The sequence below is a fragment of the Tyto alba genome, unplaced genomic scaffold, assembly GCF_018691265.1.
Source record: "Tyto alba isolate M040663 unplaced genomic scaffold, T.alba_DEE_v4.0 Super-Scaffold_2, whole genome shotgun sequence".
In the NCBI taxonomy this organism is placed as follows: Eukaryota; Metazoa; Chordata; class Aves; order Strigiformes; family Tytonidae; genus Tyto; species Tyto alba.
Genome location: NW_024881282.1, coordinates 11,592,761 through 11,608,759, shown reverse-complemented (window position 1 = coordinate 11,608,759; position 15,999 = coordinate 11,592,761). Strand labels below are relative to the sequence as shown.

At 37.4% G+C, this 15,999-nt stretch overlaps 1 long non-coding RNA gene across 1 annotated transcript; it reads left to right on the top strand.

Moving 5' to 3' along the window:
* Positions 1-1,146: 1,146 nt before the first annotated feature.
* Positions 1,147-2,984, top strand: LOC116961140. The gene is made up of 2 exons (XR_004406825.2): positions 1,147-1,287; positions 2,002-2,984. It is a non-coding gene; the product is annotated as an uncharacterized LOC116961140 (long non-coding RNA).
* Positions 2,985-15,999: the final 13,015 nt, after the last annotated feature.

Below are 15,999 nucleotides of genomic sequence, written 5' to 3'. Positions count from 1 at the left end.
CAAGCTACTATGTGTAGAAGAATTCAAGATTAATGAGACCAGAGGGAAAAAATAGAGCTGGATTCTGCAGAGTGGTAAGAAGACATGCTCTGATGAGAAGAAAGGAGTCTTGCATCCTGATCCTTGTTGCCTGTCTTCATATATTTTATATGACTTAAAGACTAAATGTCTTCCAAAAACCTTCTTATCATAGGATTACAGAGCCTGAAATATAAGTATACCCATAGAAAGAAGAGACAGTCTAATGGTACAGTGCAATCAAAATAGGTGGGTTAGACAAAGGCTTGAAAGAAAATCACAGCTAATTAGTATCATGGTTACCTGGTCCTGCTGGCTTTAACTCCTGTTTCATCCACTTTTGTATAATGTTTTTTTTCTAAAAAGTCTGTCTGGATATCTTCTTATTACTTGGGGAAGGTGGAAAAATTACAGGTAAATGTGTTTGAATGTGTGGGGAATATTTCTTCATTACAAGTCATTAGTCTTTCTAGTCTATATTGCCACCCAGCTGTGATTAAAGAAACTAAGATATTAAAGGGCTTGAATATTTTGCTTTTGCTTCTGTTCAAGAAACAGATTACAGGGTGTTCTTTATTTGTAGTAGGAGAGGGTATGAACAGACTATAAAACGAAGGATGGAAACAGGGCATTTGTAGCATTTGTGGTCACAGTCTGAACTTGTAGAGAAAGAGAATTACCTCAAAGGACCAGCGGCTGTGGGGATCCTTATCCTGTAGGACTTTGTACTTGAACATGACACTTGTCTTTTGCTGCCTATGATAGCTCCTCTTTTATCCCCTTTCCTTTGAAACATCTAAGCTCAAGATAACTTTAGTATGCATTTACATTTTAGTTTCACTAAGTCCTAAAAGCATTGAAATATTGAAGTGCTTTGTTCACTGTGGTTTATAGTGGACCAAATTGTGTATCAGTACGTCAGATTCTGTGTTTAGCACTGAACTAGGACTGGAAGGAAAGAATGAACGTATGTATATGGTGAAATGCATACTAATCTCTATACAAAGAAGAATATTGTAAAACCTGCATCCAGTTTCCAGGTTTATAAACATACAGGCTTAGAGGATATAGAGGAAAAAAATCATTACCCATATTTGATGAGTAGATAAAGTGAGGAATACAAAATGAAGACAATTATGCATCCATGTTTTACTTACATTCTTCCCTTTCAGGTTTTTAGTTTTGTTGAAGCTACAAACAAACAAAAAACCCCCGAACTTGCTGTAGATTTTACCACAGCTGCAGAGTAGAAAATGTCTTGCCACACAGGTATGTAAGATGTAGTATCTCTAGAGGGGTAGCCAAATTACAGAAGTGTATTTGCTACCTTGCAAGCTGCATTATTTTGTCAAGTGTTGAACCAGCTATCTTGTATTATGATAAACTTAAAAAATAATTATGTCCTTATGACATGAAATTCCATGAAAACAAACTCCAGTGATAGTGGCATATTTTTGCACAGCTTCTTTCAGATCACCTGCACTCTTCAATCAAGTGCTTTTTTCTATTCTTTCAGGCTCTCTTCAGAATTTATCCACATCTCATGTTAAGTTTGTTGTATGGGAAGCTGATTTCCTTTTCCAAATTAACTGTATATTGACTCTGAGATTAGTAGCTCTTGTGTTGTGATATGCCAGGTTCTCCATCACAGGAAAATGAGTCACACTGGCTCAGAATGTGACCAATGCAATATAAAGAGAAATTCATCAAGGAGCTGCAAAATTTTAAAGTGGGTGCAAATGGTAACCATAAGATGAGTTATTCCAGAGGAACATTCACTCATTTATTTACATTTATGAAAATTTCACCCGAAAAACCACTTAAATATTGCAGGAAATATGTGCAGGTAGATTTCTAGATCACATAATTTTCAGTCTTGCTTGAGTTTAATTTCTTAAAAGCAGATTATAAATTCATAATTAACAAAGGACTGAAACTAATCTTTCTATTTTCTGGTGATCTACTTTTCAATGTGACCATTAGAGCCTTGTGTCCTCGGTGGGCTGAACGCATCTCTGTCAAGGACTACTCTGAAAGTACAGTGAAAGTCAGAAAAGTGGACAAAATAGAATGGTTATAGTTGTGTGAATTCAGAAGTACAACATATAGGAACCACGCTGAGTGTTTCATAGCACTTTCTGGACACGTAACATTGATAAAGTTCTTTCACTGCTACTTCTGCGAGCGCTGCACAGCAAGAGGCATTCCATTCCTTTACCGCCGCTGATAAATGAGTTGAATTATTAGGACTGAAGACATCAGAAATAGAAAGAACTTGGCATGATTATCAAATCAATCTGCAGCAAGTTTTAGGACAAATAACAGTGTGGTCTTTCAAATGCCAAAGTAAACAGCTTGCATTAGAGGCACCAAGGAGACAATAAAAGGTGCATCCATACTGTGCCATTTGAAGTTTCTTTTCAGAATATTAGCTTTCAGAATATTACTGCCCTTCAAACATTATGACCATACTCACAATTCAGAGATGAATTGTTAATGCACCAGAGGGCAGATGATATTGGATATGAAAAGAAATGTGAATTCCTGAAAACAGCAAAGCCTGTGAAGTTCTATTACAACAGGGGCTTTTAGGGATTCATGGGTCTGTTCATGCCCTTGAGGAGATCACAGTGTCCAAATACCATGCTGGTTACGAAGAACTTGGAGTGCATGGACATCTGGTAATTAAAATCACAATATATAATAGAAGGAGTTTACAAATGTGCTGAAGGCTCTGTGTCTGCTTGCTGTAAGCCTTCTTGCCTGAAGAAGAGAAAGAGGATTCACTCTCCCTTTGCTCCAGGATGTGCTGCCTTTTCCAGACCTGGCCTGTTGATATTTTGTAGAAGAGAGCATCTTGTTTGTAATTACAGATACAGACTAGGTCACCTACCTGTCACTGGAATTACATTCATTGTCTCTGTTTTCCCTCTCTAATAAATTTGGCATAAAATATTTCCTATGATTATTTTGTACTTCCTCTCATTTATTTGTCATATCGTTTCCTCTTTTTTTTCCTTGAGAACAGGTTTAATTATTTGCTATGTGTTGGTGGAGTGCCTAACAGGATGAAGCTGAGGCACTGCGGTGTTTCTGCAGTACAACTAATCAGTAATAATAGTCACAGTAGTAACAGAAGGACTGGTTTGTTTAATAAATTTAGAAGGGAACTGGTATAGCTGACTTAGAGTGGAGTGAATGCTACTTGACATTTTCCAGGGAAACACTAATAATATTGTCTTCCTAGAAAAAGTAAGCAAACTAAGAGGGAAAACCAGAACTACAGACTAGTTAGTGCTCTCGGGGCAGAGAGAATATATAGCTCCTACTGTGAAAAGGTTCAGGAGACCAGAATGCACAGATATTAGAGGCTGTCACAACAATGCACTGTTTTGGGCACCTCAATATCAAAAAGAGGTTGTGAATTCAGAAATGAAATAACAAATACCATTATGTGCTTAAAGATAGACCTTTTTTTTTTTAAAAAAAAATAACTCAGAGTTAACTCATTTCTTCTGATTGGTTTGTTACATTTTCTTTTGCAAGGAAATATATGGATCCAATTTAATAGTAATTGTTTTCAGCTGAAAACTTTTCACTGAAGCAAATTTAAGACACTTCAGATCCATTTGCTTAACTACCTTAAGTGGGCCTCTGAGAAGGAGCAGAGAGATGCCGAGGTGAGTACTCAGTGAAAGCCACTGATACAATGTAACTTTATACAACTACTTTGCGCATTAATTAATGTCAACAGAGGTAAAGCAGAGGTGAACAAAACCTACTGCATATACTGTGCTAGGTGGACAAAAAGCTTTTGATTTCCACTGAGATACCAGGGTCTGTTCTCATCTACATTTATCTGAAGGGCTTATTACGTAGGATGGAGCATCATGGTTTAGTGTCGTCAAGACAGGGGACAGGATATGATCAGCTGAACAGATATAGCTTATAAGATGTATCTTAAACCAGCAGCAAAAATGTTAACAATAATACACCCTACAGTGAAATTTTGGCCGTGGAGTACCTTCATTGTTAGGGTAATTTGGAATTGGAGTTGTCCAAGTATTCAGAAACATTCCCTAAGAATGACTCCTCAATGACAAAGGAAAATTAGACTTGCTGAATTACAAATAGAAGCATTACGCCTGTTTTTTTTTTTTTTTTTAATCTTTAATTTCTGTGCTGTAATAGGTATGGATGATGCTTAGCAATAGTAATTCAAGAACCTAATATAGTTTCAAAACTGTTCAAGGGACAAAAAGATATTGAAGTCAGCTAAATGTAAATTTAGTAAAGATTGACTCACTAGGATTCACCAAAATGAAACTGTGGCTGATATGGTTTCATTTCTATAAACCTATTTGAGAGCAACCTTGGAGACTGTTTTGAGAAAACTGCTTTCTACTCTGTCATTCAGAAAACTTTGTATGTCTAGACTGATGGTGTAACATATCATGTAGTAACTGAGCACATTAATAAAAACATTCAATATGTCTTATCTTCTGTGTGGAATCTAATGAGACAGCCAGAGAAGTCAAACTTGCAAATCACTGTCTCTGAAAAGATTCTGCTGTAATGAGTTTTCTACTCAACCTGTAGATAATCCACTGTTATTGTTCTAAATATGTGCAGGTGGACAGCAATTGAATAATTTTAAAATCCATTCTATTCTTTAATTTTAACTAAAGATTCAGGTACCTCAGTTAATGAAGTAATTACATTATTGAAAGATGATATTAACACAGTGAGGTTTCTGTATTGTTACCTTGTTAAATGGACATCCATCCTATTATGATACTGCACAAATAATATTTCCACATGCAGTTTAGAAAGCAAACTATCTTGCAATTTACCTTTTACTGCTTCCATTGAGCCTGGCTCTTCCTAGTGAAGAATTCCACTTTCAGCTTCAGTGAATTGGATGCTCTGGAAGCTCCATCTGATCAGACACTATTATGAAACACCAAATTTGTGTGTTAAAATTGAGACAAAGGGCAAATGACAACAGAAGGAGGAATGCCACACTTGGTGGACCAGATTCTTATTTTATTTCCATCAGTTATTGCACTGTACTTGAATGAGTTCAGCACAATTCTGCCATAAATAAATAATCACGATGTTATCATGGTTAGAGAGAAAGCACTATCTAGTGAATAGAAAAGAAGAATTATTTTATCTGCTCTAATGATAGCCACTTATTTTCTGCATGATCTCGAGAAAGTGATTTAGTCTTTGTCGTTCTATTTTCTGTGGTTTAAATGGGCCACTCTAACATTTTTCTACCTTGTTGGATTGTTGTGAGGATAATTAAAGTTACTCGAGCACTTTGATACCTCTAGGTAAGAGGAGTAAATCAATGTAACTACATATTTTTTCTAGGTTGGATTGAATAGAGAAGTTGCAATTGGCTGTAGTTTATAATTTTGGTGGTTGACATAATGAGCCCTTTACATCAAAGTCTTGTAGTGCAACTGGTTATGCAAAACTTACAATGGAGTGTATAAATTAGATCTTAATGTCTTAAAAGGGACTGAATTAGTGTGGTTCAAGAAGAGTCTGATGAAATTTTTTTTAGTTGAATGGGAATGATGGGATGATTCTAGGATACGGGAAATCCTGCATTATTGATTAATTATGATAAAATATACACTTGAAAGGTATAGAAAAAGCAGATCTAAGTTACCACTTACTTTCCACTTCTCTGCCTTCTTGATCTTTTCACTTTCCACAAATCAAAGTATCTAGATAATTATTCAGATTTACGCTTGAATGCCTTATTCATTTTCTATTACCAAGAGTATAAAGACTATACTCTGTGCAAATCCCCTTTTTCCCTAATACACATTCAGTGGTGGGGATTGTGAGGGACAGGTCAAAGGGCTACTATAAAACCATATCAAATTACATTTACTAATACCTAACCTAAATGATCCTTCCTGCAGCTTAATCCTGTGACTTCTCATCCTGTCCATCACAGGAATGCAGAATGAGTTTGTCCCTTCCACTTTTTGGCATCATTTGATATAAAATCATTCATATGTGCTCTCTTTTCTTTCATTTAAGCTAAACAATTCCGGTTCTTTCAACTTTTCAAGGCTGGCCATGTTTTATGAATTTCTTACCGCTGCGGCTCTCTTTTTGAGTGATTCTGCTAAACTGACTCCTTAGGGGGTGCTGCCTGGGGTTCCAGTCTTTTCTGAGACCAGCGTGTGTCTCAGGAGGGGGATAAAGGGACTGCCAATAACATAAGAAAAATTGCCTCACAAACCAAATTCTACTTCCAACCCCAAAATTACACTGATTAACATAACATAAATGAGAATATAATCATATAGCAATATAATGAGAATATAATAAGACCCCAAGTGATACAAGCATAGCCTTTTTGTAACTTTAACAGTGGTTCAGCACTGATAAATCCTAATAGTTCCAATAACTATGATTTGGGATAAAAAACCCTACAGATTTAATTGATCCTTTTGTTAGCTGTTTGGTTTTTGTCCCTTGGCATGCTGCTTTTTCTTTAGCTCTGGAGATTAAAAACTTAATTTAGCTTCTGATGAAGCCTGGAATTACTACATTATTACTGTATTCAGAGAATCTGCAACTACAAGAAAAGCACTAAGTATCACAAAATTTATGATTAAATTTATAAAACTGGTAACATTAGTTATTTCCTAAAGAATATCAGTCTGACAGCCACTGATTTGTTAAATAAGTCTATCTGTAAATAATTGTTGGTAATCTACAGAAATATTTTGAACTCTAAAAATCGGTTCTCTCATACAGTTTCAGACAGCAATGATTTCTTTGTCTTTTCTATTTATTTCAGAATGTTGAAACAATAAGGTACATTTTTTTTACCAACTTTCCTACTTGCTTTCAGGCTGCTGTGTTTCAAGTTGAAATAGCCTATATATAAAATGCAGAAAACAAAAGATAAAACATGAAGAATGTTTATTTCTGTATGCAGATTTGCCTGCATATGCAGTTTCACACATCAGACATATGTTTATAACTTTCATAGGGTAGTTTTCCAACTGTAGGAGATACAAACCAATGAAGGATGATTGAGATTGCTTTTTGTTTTTTTCTATTTACTATTATCTGTTTATGATTCTGAAAGACTTGTTCCAAAGTCTATTAAAATAAGTGGCAGACTTCCACACTCTTCACATCCATCCTTAAATAACTAATAACATTGATGATGCATTTTCACTTGAAAGCATAGTGTTGGCATAGTATTTTTTATCTCATAATGGCAAAGCAGTTGACTGAGAATTGCAGTTTGTCTAAGCCAGATCAATTTTAATAGAAAAATTAAATTTGTGACTTATAGCTCTTCCAAGGCTGGTATGTTTCTGTTGCTCAGCACTGGCCAAAATCTGTCTTGATTCACAATCTACAAATTCTCAGTAGAATACCGAGATTTTACTATGTTTATATCAAGGCAGAATTTGGCCCAATATCCTTAAGTTTATTTGTATGTGTTCTCAAAGAGCAGTTTCTGCTCATGTATGGAAATCCCCACATGCATTTTTTTAGAAAACAGTGATTTGCTAACAATTTGACAATAATTTTGCATTTTAAATACCTCCTAGGCTCTAAAGCACAACCACAGAACATGAGTAATTCTCATAATACATAGACTAGAAAAAACTCTGATCTAGGGTATGTTGTCCTGTGTTGCAGAGTATTTGCCACAGAGGCAATAATAATAACTTCATAAATGTTTGTCTTCAGTATACAGATTGCAAAAGCACATTTGAAATCACTGGAATCACTGGAATTAGATGTCTATAGGCCTTTTCAAAAATCCTTTTAAGTACCCTAGCTGCAGTTTTGCGCATCTGAAAAACCTGAAAACCTTGTAGCATGGCATCAAACAAATATAAAAACTCTAGTGAGCTGTGAGATGTCTACTGAGATGTATAGCAACATCTGTTAGTGCAGGGTGTCTAGTTCACAGCTTGCTGAAAAAGCAAATTCTACATCCATGAAAAATAGTTTTGAGAACTGGGACAAGAAGTTAATACCCCAGAAATTTTAATGGAGCTGAAATTCCTCAGTATTTAGCTGCAGATACAGTCCGAGGACCTAGAGGGCTCCTGTTGCACAATATCCTGCTTGGTGGCCTGTGAAAGAGTCAGAGAGCTTTGGAGTTGGAGGTCTAACGGTCCTGTTTGGGACAGGATAAAGCTCTTAAGAACCTGAATGTAGAGGTAACTACTCAAGTGCATACTCCTTCGTTAGTCACCCAGCAATCTTCTGAAGAAACAGTGAATTTAGCTGTCATGTTTAATCCTCTGTAGTCTCAGAGCTAAAAAGCTGAGGAATCTGAAGTTTTTTCAGGTCTCCTGATGGCTGCTGAGGAAGCAGGCAAGCTGGCCTGAAACCAGGCAAGTAACCATCAAAAAAGTGATGTGAATGAAAGACTCCAGTGCAACAATTTGTTACAGAAAATTTCTGACCAGATTAGGTGTCATTTACAGATTCTTGGTATTAATGAAAAGCACATTCAAATATAGTCTGTCTATACTGATGTATACAATTTTTAGGCACTAGAAATTCAGTTGCTCCAATTTGGTTATGAAAGAGAAGACTACACACAAATGCATTTCTGGACCATGTCATCTTGCTGTCTAAGGTGTTCTGCTTATGTGATAATGAAGAAAACGATGTTCTGCTGTTCTCCAAGCATACAGTCTGGTAATTCTGAAAGCTGAAATGGAAGAATAGGAAAAACAAAGACTCTCCCAAGAAATTTCTTCAATGTGTGTGGTAATATCTCAAGATACTTGAATTATTTTCATTGTGTTCAGACAGTCTATAATTGAAATTATTTGCAGTTATGTTTAAACATTTTGAAAAGACTGGACATCAGTAAGAGTTTCTTGGTAATATATAATAAAATCAACTGGTAGATGGAAGCTAGGAGGGCAAGGAGCTTGTGAAAAAAATTAGGGCAAACAGATGAATTAATAATTTGAGCAAGACATGCTAATTCTTAACTTTAATGTTTAGAAAAGTCTTGGTTTGATCTTCTATTATGTGATTAAATTTTGGCACATACTACAAAAAATGTTTTCTGCACTTACTTAAGAGGTAGTTATCTTTGACATCTATTTTTAAGATGGGAGGAATTGCCCTTCATTGTCCATAGGGCCAGAAGAGACATACATGTATATATTAGATTGGTAAGGCTAGGTGAAATTCATCCTATAGTTAAGAAAGAGCACTTTGAAAACAAGATTGCAGTCATTTTTTATTCACCAAGTTATGAATATATTTCATTACTGGTTCTTGAACAAGTAGCAGGTCTATTTAAGCAGCGTATATATATATGTATATACAATCCATTTAAAATCACCTTTAAATTGAGTTGCAAACAACAAATAATTTGAGAAGTTCTTTTCTTGTTTGTACTCTAAAGCTATGTACTGATCTTCATTTTTCCTGTGTGGACAAATGTTTTAAATGAACCTCATGTCATGCATGACAGGTTAAACCAGCAGATGGTAAGCATTGCTCCAGTTACCAAAGAAACACACAGAGGTTGGTGAGTGACCAGTTTCTAGGTGTGTTCCTCAAAAGAACTGTCCATCAGAGAGCTTTGATATTATCCGGAAATAATGTCTGAATGTTGTGACACTGCTGCATTTCCATCTATCCCCAAAATGGATGGTGGCACATGTGTCTATGCATGTGCCATTTTGTAACAAGCTGAAGTTTAGAACCATAAATCATTTTGTTGCCGCAGTAGTGACAGGTGCAGGATAACAGATGCAGCTTCCAATATATTACAGAATGCCACGATTTATTTGCATTAAGGAGGTCTGGGGTTAGCAATCTGCTTGAAACTAGATAACCATATGGTGCATGGCTGCTAGATGAGAATATTTGCCTGTAATAATGTACTGTATTAAAATGCAAGCTCCAATATTTAGCCTTGGAAAGTGTCTCTTGACACCTGTGTCAGCTCCTTGAGATGCCTGAAGACTACATTATGTGAGCTGAAGTGCAGGATGTCACTAATCTTGTGACAGTGACTTTGGCAACTGGGTGCAGGTGTCTGATAGAGTGAAGTGTTTAAACATGCAGATTTTCCCACTGGCCTCTAAGTTAGTCATGTACCTAACAGCCTAACTGAATGAGGATCTGCAGGAAGAAGTTTTCTGATGAAGCATTAATTGTCATTGAACCTTCCTGTTGTTAGTAAAGACGATGATACTGAACATATGGGCAAAGGCAGGACAGCTCTGTGATTAGAAATATAGAAATAAAAATTACCAGAACTGAGGTGCACACAAAAATGTCAGGGAGATTGATGAGTTCAGGTCAGGGAGAGAGTGTCATCTTCATTACAGATTTCTCTGTAAAGAGACCTGAGAATACACAAAGCTATTGGTCTAATAGCAGTACTTGCAACACAGATCTCAAGTCAGGGAAAGCATGAAAATGCAGTGATGTTATTTAAGGATGGTCAAAAGTGTTATTTGTGTAACTACAGGCCAATTATTCTCATCTCAAAGGTATGAGAAGTTTAAGAACAAATTGTCAGGGAACAGTCAGGGCTGGCGGTTCTCAGAGGGGCTGGAAAGGGTGGATGGAGGCCTCAGGCAAGGCTGGTCAGGGCAATTAAGGCTTATTAGTGCTCTCAGGGCTGTGACACATATTTTGATGGAAAAAGAAACTGGAGACAATGAAAAAATGAAGAATGAGATAAATTGCAGCTTGGGTTTACTGAATGTGAATCGCATTTGAATAGCGTGACATCCTTCTTTGCTAACTCATTTTCTAGACAAAAGAAATGCCATCGATGTCATCTGTCTGGCCTACCATGCCATATGGGAAATTGGAGGAGATGCAAATTAGCAGAGGAAATTTCAGGTGAATAAGGAATTAGTTAGAAGAGAGACAGGGTAGGTGCTTTTGAAAGGGAATGTACTGTGCGGAGGAAAGTCAGGAGTGGAGTTCCTTGAGGAGTAACCTAGTGACTGATTTCTTAAATATTTTCACATTATTTTAGGATTAAATGTGGAAACATGCTGACAAAACTTGCTTATGACATTGCATTATGGAAAGTCATTAATATAGAAGAGGTTTAGGCTATCACACAAGAAATAAATAGATGATCTTTAGATTCAGAGTACTGAAAATGGGAAAAAAAAATCCACATAAAATGTCAAATCATGAATTTAAGGAATAGTAGAAATAATTTCCGCAGTCACCCCAGAGGATGTCTCTTTAAAGCAACTACTTTAGTTACAGCAGACTACTTTTTTACAAAAAGATTATGATCAACCAAAGAAGTGCAACTACAAAACTCTACATATAGTGCTGGGACACTGCAGTTACAGTATGCTTAGTAGATAAGCAGATACCAGATAAAGATGCCATTGTGCAGGGTAGTATCCTAACAGTTGGATGGACTGCTCTTCAAGGAATCTGTCTCTCACACACTACTGTAGCAGGAAATTAGATATCTGAATTAGACTCCTGCCTTCTAGGTGGGTAAAACAGGTGAAATAAGTCACACTTCTAATAATTAGCTGGAAATCAGGCATGTATTATTTGCACTGATTGTATAAAAGAACAGTGGCAGACCATGCATCTTCAAGCAGCTTCTCTCTGCTGTCACCAAGCTTCTAGATTTGGTGAAGTGAAATAAGATGACCTCACAATGGTCTAATTTTAGGACCTAGTTGCTCATAAAGATTTAATTGTCAACAAGCTGGATCTAACAAAAAACGCCCATAGTTACCTAAATCCCTTCTCATCTCTAGAGTCAAAGTACTTTGCAGACAACAGTAAGAGCCTGGTATCAATGCTCCCTTTACCACAAATAAAGAAACTAAAGCACAGAGGTGGAAAAACGTGCCCAAAACCCCACAGAAATGGGAGTCATGCAGATAGGAATGCACCCCAGCAGTCTTCACTCTCAGTCCACTGCCTTGTCTACTGGTTCATGCTGACTCCCACAAATGGATAATAAAACAGTTTGCAGAGATGACTGGTAGCACTCCTGACACAGTAACTATCCAGTAGGTATTCTTCCAGGCTGTTAGATGAAAGCAAGAGAGGCAGACAGGACAGTTTTTTGAAAGAAAAAAATGTTTGGCCCAGATAGAAAGATACAGCATTTTGTGGACGAGAGTTTTTAAATGCAAAAAGAACAGACAGGAAGCAAGATCTTTTAGGCTCATTAAGTATTAATTCAGAGGAAATCATTATAAACCTAAAAGTGGAAACCTTAGGCACCCTAGGCACCAGCAATAAATCACCGAAGTGACTGATTACCCAGCTGTTTTATCCAACAACTTCCACATGGATGTTTTACAGAGAGTGTGCCTGGATGTGACTGATGATATAAAGAACTGAGGGACATAAGCTCTGATGGGAATGGCCATTTTCAAGGAAAGACTGAAAAACCGACAAATTTAAGAATGGGAAAAGGAAAAAGGGAAAGGGAAAATGAAATGGGGAAGGAAAAAGGGAAAGAAAAAAGGGAATTTTCCATGGTAGCTCTCTGGGAGGTGAAGCAGTGGCAGTGGCAGTGCTGGTGGTGGGCATTCCCAGACAGTCTTCCTCTCCCGTGCAGCTGATGATCCCTCCCATATATTGTTCCTACAGTAACTATATGGTTTCACCCTGATGTGCCCCACCTCTTTATTAGGCACCCTTTCTCATTACAGTAATCATGCTTAGAGCATGTTTTGATCATGCATGCATGGCCCAAGCTAACTGGCTCCTAAGCTTTTTGCAAATGTATTACTGGGCAATCCTTGTTGGCTATCTAAAACACTGCTATCTCCTACATGTTCCCTAACATAATATTATACACTAAAAGCCACAAAACAAAGGGTGAAGAGGGAGAGAAAGCCAAAAAGTGTCATTCACACAGTGGCAGCAATTGCTTCTCATGAGAAATCGATGCAACAGCCATGACTGTGGTCCAAAACTGGGAGTGCAAAGCTATTTTGGATAGAGGGGTACAAAACTCTGCCCCAGCACCCATAGTGTATGAAGGTGCACAGATGCCCAGAAAAGTGACCAGCAGACCACAGTGTTGAGAGGGAAAAGCAGCAGAGCTGCAAATGGAAAGTCCTTGTCATTGCACAAATTGCAGACTCCTCTGATCGGGGCCGCAGCAGGGCAATAAACCCCCTCTGACCCTCCAGGAAAGCAGCTATTTCAGAAGTCTGGGAGAGATCCGGGGTGCTTTCCCTAATGCCAATGCCTGAACACCGAGAGAGCACTTCCCAACAACCTCCCCGCTCTCCGCCTGTCACCCTTCCCATCTGTCTTGGCTTTTGGAAAACCATTCCTTCTCCTGCATCCTCCCTAAGAGGCACTTACATTTTGTTCCCTACCTTGTGGAAGATCTTTTTGTGTTAGTATGTGCTTAAAACTTTGTGACTAAGGAACTGTTTAATTCGAAGATGCCTTCTGTGTCTTGTGAGGGCAGTAAAACCAGGGCTCACATTCTGCAGTCACTGTTGCTGTTTATGTCCTGATGGAGATGTCAGAGCTACAGGATTTATGTGAAATCCATAGTTTGGAAAGGATTTGGTAAAAATAAAAGAACCAGGGCCTAGTCGCATTCCCACTTTTATCATGTGCTGGAAGCAGCATAGCTGCAATTCTGCGCACGTATCCCAAATTCACAGCCTCCAAGTAGGTCATCCAGAGGGTAGCAACAACTCGTGAAGTCTTTGGCATATGATTACAAACTCCTTTAAGATGTGCAAGTGGGCAGATAGAGAAGAAGAACATCATCCTTTTAATACTTCAGGAAACATGAAGAAGATCATGGTATGAATGACAAGCAGTTGGCTTTGCACAGGTGTCGTCTGGTATTCATAGATTCACAAAGTTTAAGGCCAGAAAGAAGTCTTAAGTCATTTTTATTGACTCACTGCCTGTTAGAGGTTAATACGTTTCACCCAGAGAAGTGAGCAATTTCTTCTTTGAGAGTACAATGAATGCCATTGAAATACCTTTGCCCACTATAGTTTCAGGTGCTGCTAAAGCTATTTTTCTTGCACCAACTTTCTCAGAGATCCTTCTGTTTATAATTCCTACAGGAAACTAAAAGCAATAGTGAAATATGTTTGACCTTTTGATCCTTTGGCCAGTTGGGCTTTTTCTCAGCTCTCACAAATATTCCATCTTCCCTTGTTAGGACAATTTTTTAAGTACAAATTTCTCCCATTGCACTAACACAGTGTTCATTAAATTTCTGTTATTGTTTTTAATTAGAATGCAGAAATGTGTTACTGGCTCTGACTTCACATACCATGGGATTCTACATAATGTTTGAATCTCAGTGGCATCCCATTAGCCATCATCATTTTGGCTTGCTTAATTGTGGTCACCTTCAGGGACAGAATATAAAAGTGATCATCAAATATTCTTCTGTCTCCCGTCAAGCTGAGTAATGAGGGACTCCTTTGCTGTCCATTTATTTTACAGTTACTACTGACCCCAAATGGCTCTTTCATTGCTGCATAGCAATACACAAAGTGCCTGGCTTTGGAAAGAGTCCAGTTTCCCTGAAATAATGATGGGCAGCAGTGAATTAGCATTCACTGTCTTTTTTTCTAAGTCATGTTCTTTTCTTGCAACGTCTCTGCTAATGACTGTCATCCTCTTGTGTTCCTGTGCCATGTGAACCTGGATTTTTTTCTGTCTCACAGCATTCTCACAATCATCGTATTAATAAGACCACTTACTGTTATTGTAAGGACATTTTTTAGGCTGCAGCTTACTCTGTCTCCTAGGAGAACACAAATTCCTATATACACCTATATGCATCTTTGTTACACAAGAATTTTGATATTTGCTACATAGGACCATGTACAAGAAAATGAATAAAACAGGCATGATTCAACTTAGGGCACTATGATCTGGATGGGGTAAGACTAAATGGGTAAAAACTGGTTGCATGATTGGGCTTGAAGGGTCACATTTAATGGGTCCTACTCTACCTTGAAGGCCATTAACAAGTGGGATGCTGCATGGGTCTGTCCCGGGACCTGCCCTGTGTAGCATCTTTACCAACAATCTGGAGGATGTGACAGAGTGTGCCCTCTTGTCAGATTTTCAGAGGCCACTTAACTGAGGGGGGAAATGGCAAAAGAAGACATTTTTAAAGAGAAATGTGGTGCAGGAGAACATAACTGAGGTTCTTTTGAAACTAAAAATACCCTCACTGAGAGAGACTTGGGCAAAGAGAAAGTTACAATGAGAGAGGTAAAGGTGTGTGTATGTGTGTATAAGTGCATGCACATGTGTGTGTTCATATATGTACATATACATATGAGAAAAACTTAGATGGATTCATCAACCCTACCACTGTACTTGTGAGCTACCTGGTACACAAAGATACAATGAAGCAACCAGTAATTTCAATGCCTGACATGCTTACTGAGATTCAGATCTCCAAAGTATTTGATAGTACCTTAAAAATAAGATACTTTCAAAAAAGTGCATCTTACCATATGCAAAGACATGCTGCATATTTTAGATCAATTAAGGAGAGAATGCTCTATCATTTAGTGATCTGAGATCTCGCTGATGTGTATTAACCAGTCAGAAGTAAATGAATATTAAAATTGCAAGACTAGCACTAAAAAATGAAACACTGCACAATCCTATGTCAGACTTCTTGTCCAGCTGCATTATTACATAGTTTTTAATTATCATGTGCATTATCATATACTTTTTCTTTCTCTGCAAGACCTCTTTCATCATTCAGTGAACGATCTCCATTCCTTGTTTCTGTAAAACTTTAAAAACCTGCTCTGAAACCAAAAATTACAAATTTCCTTTTGAGATTTTCTATGTGGTTTTTAATACCACTTCATTTCATCCAGTCATTTCAGAATATTCTAAGTATTTACTGTCACAAAATCCTTTAGGATGGAGGGGAGCTATTCTCATTTTACAGAATGAGAATTGTGGAACACAGATGAAACA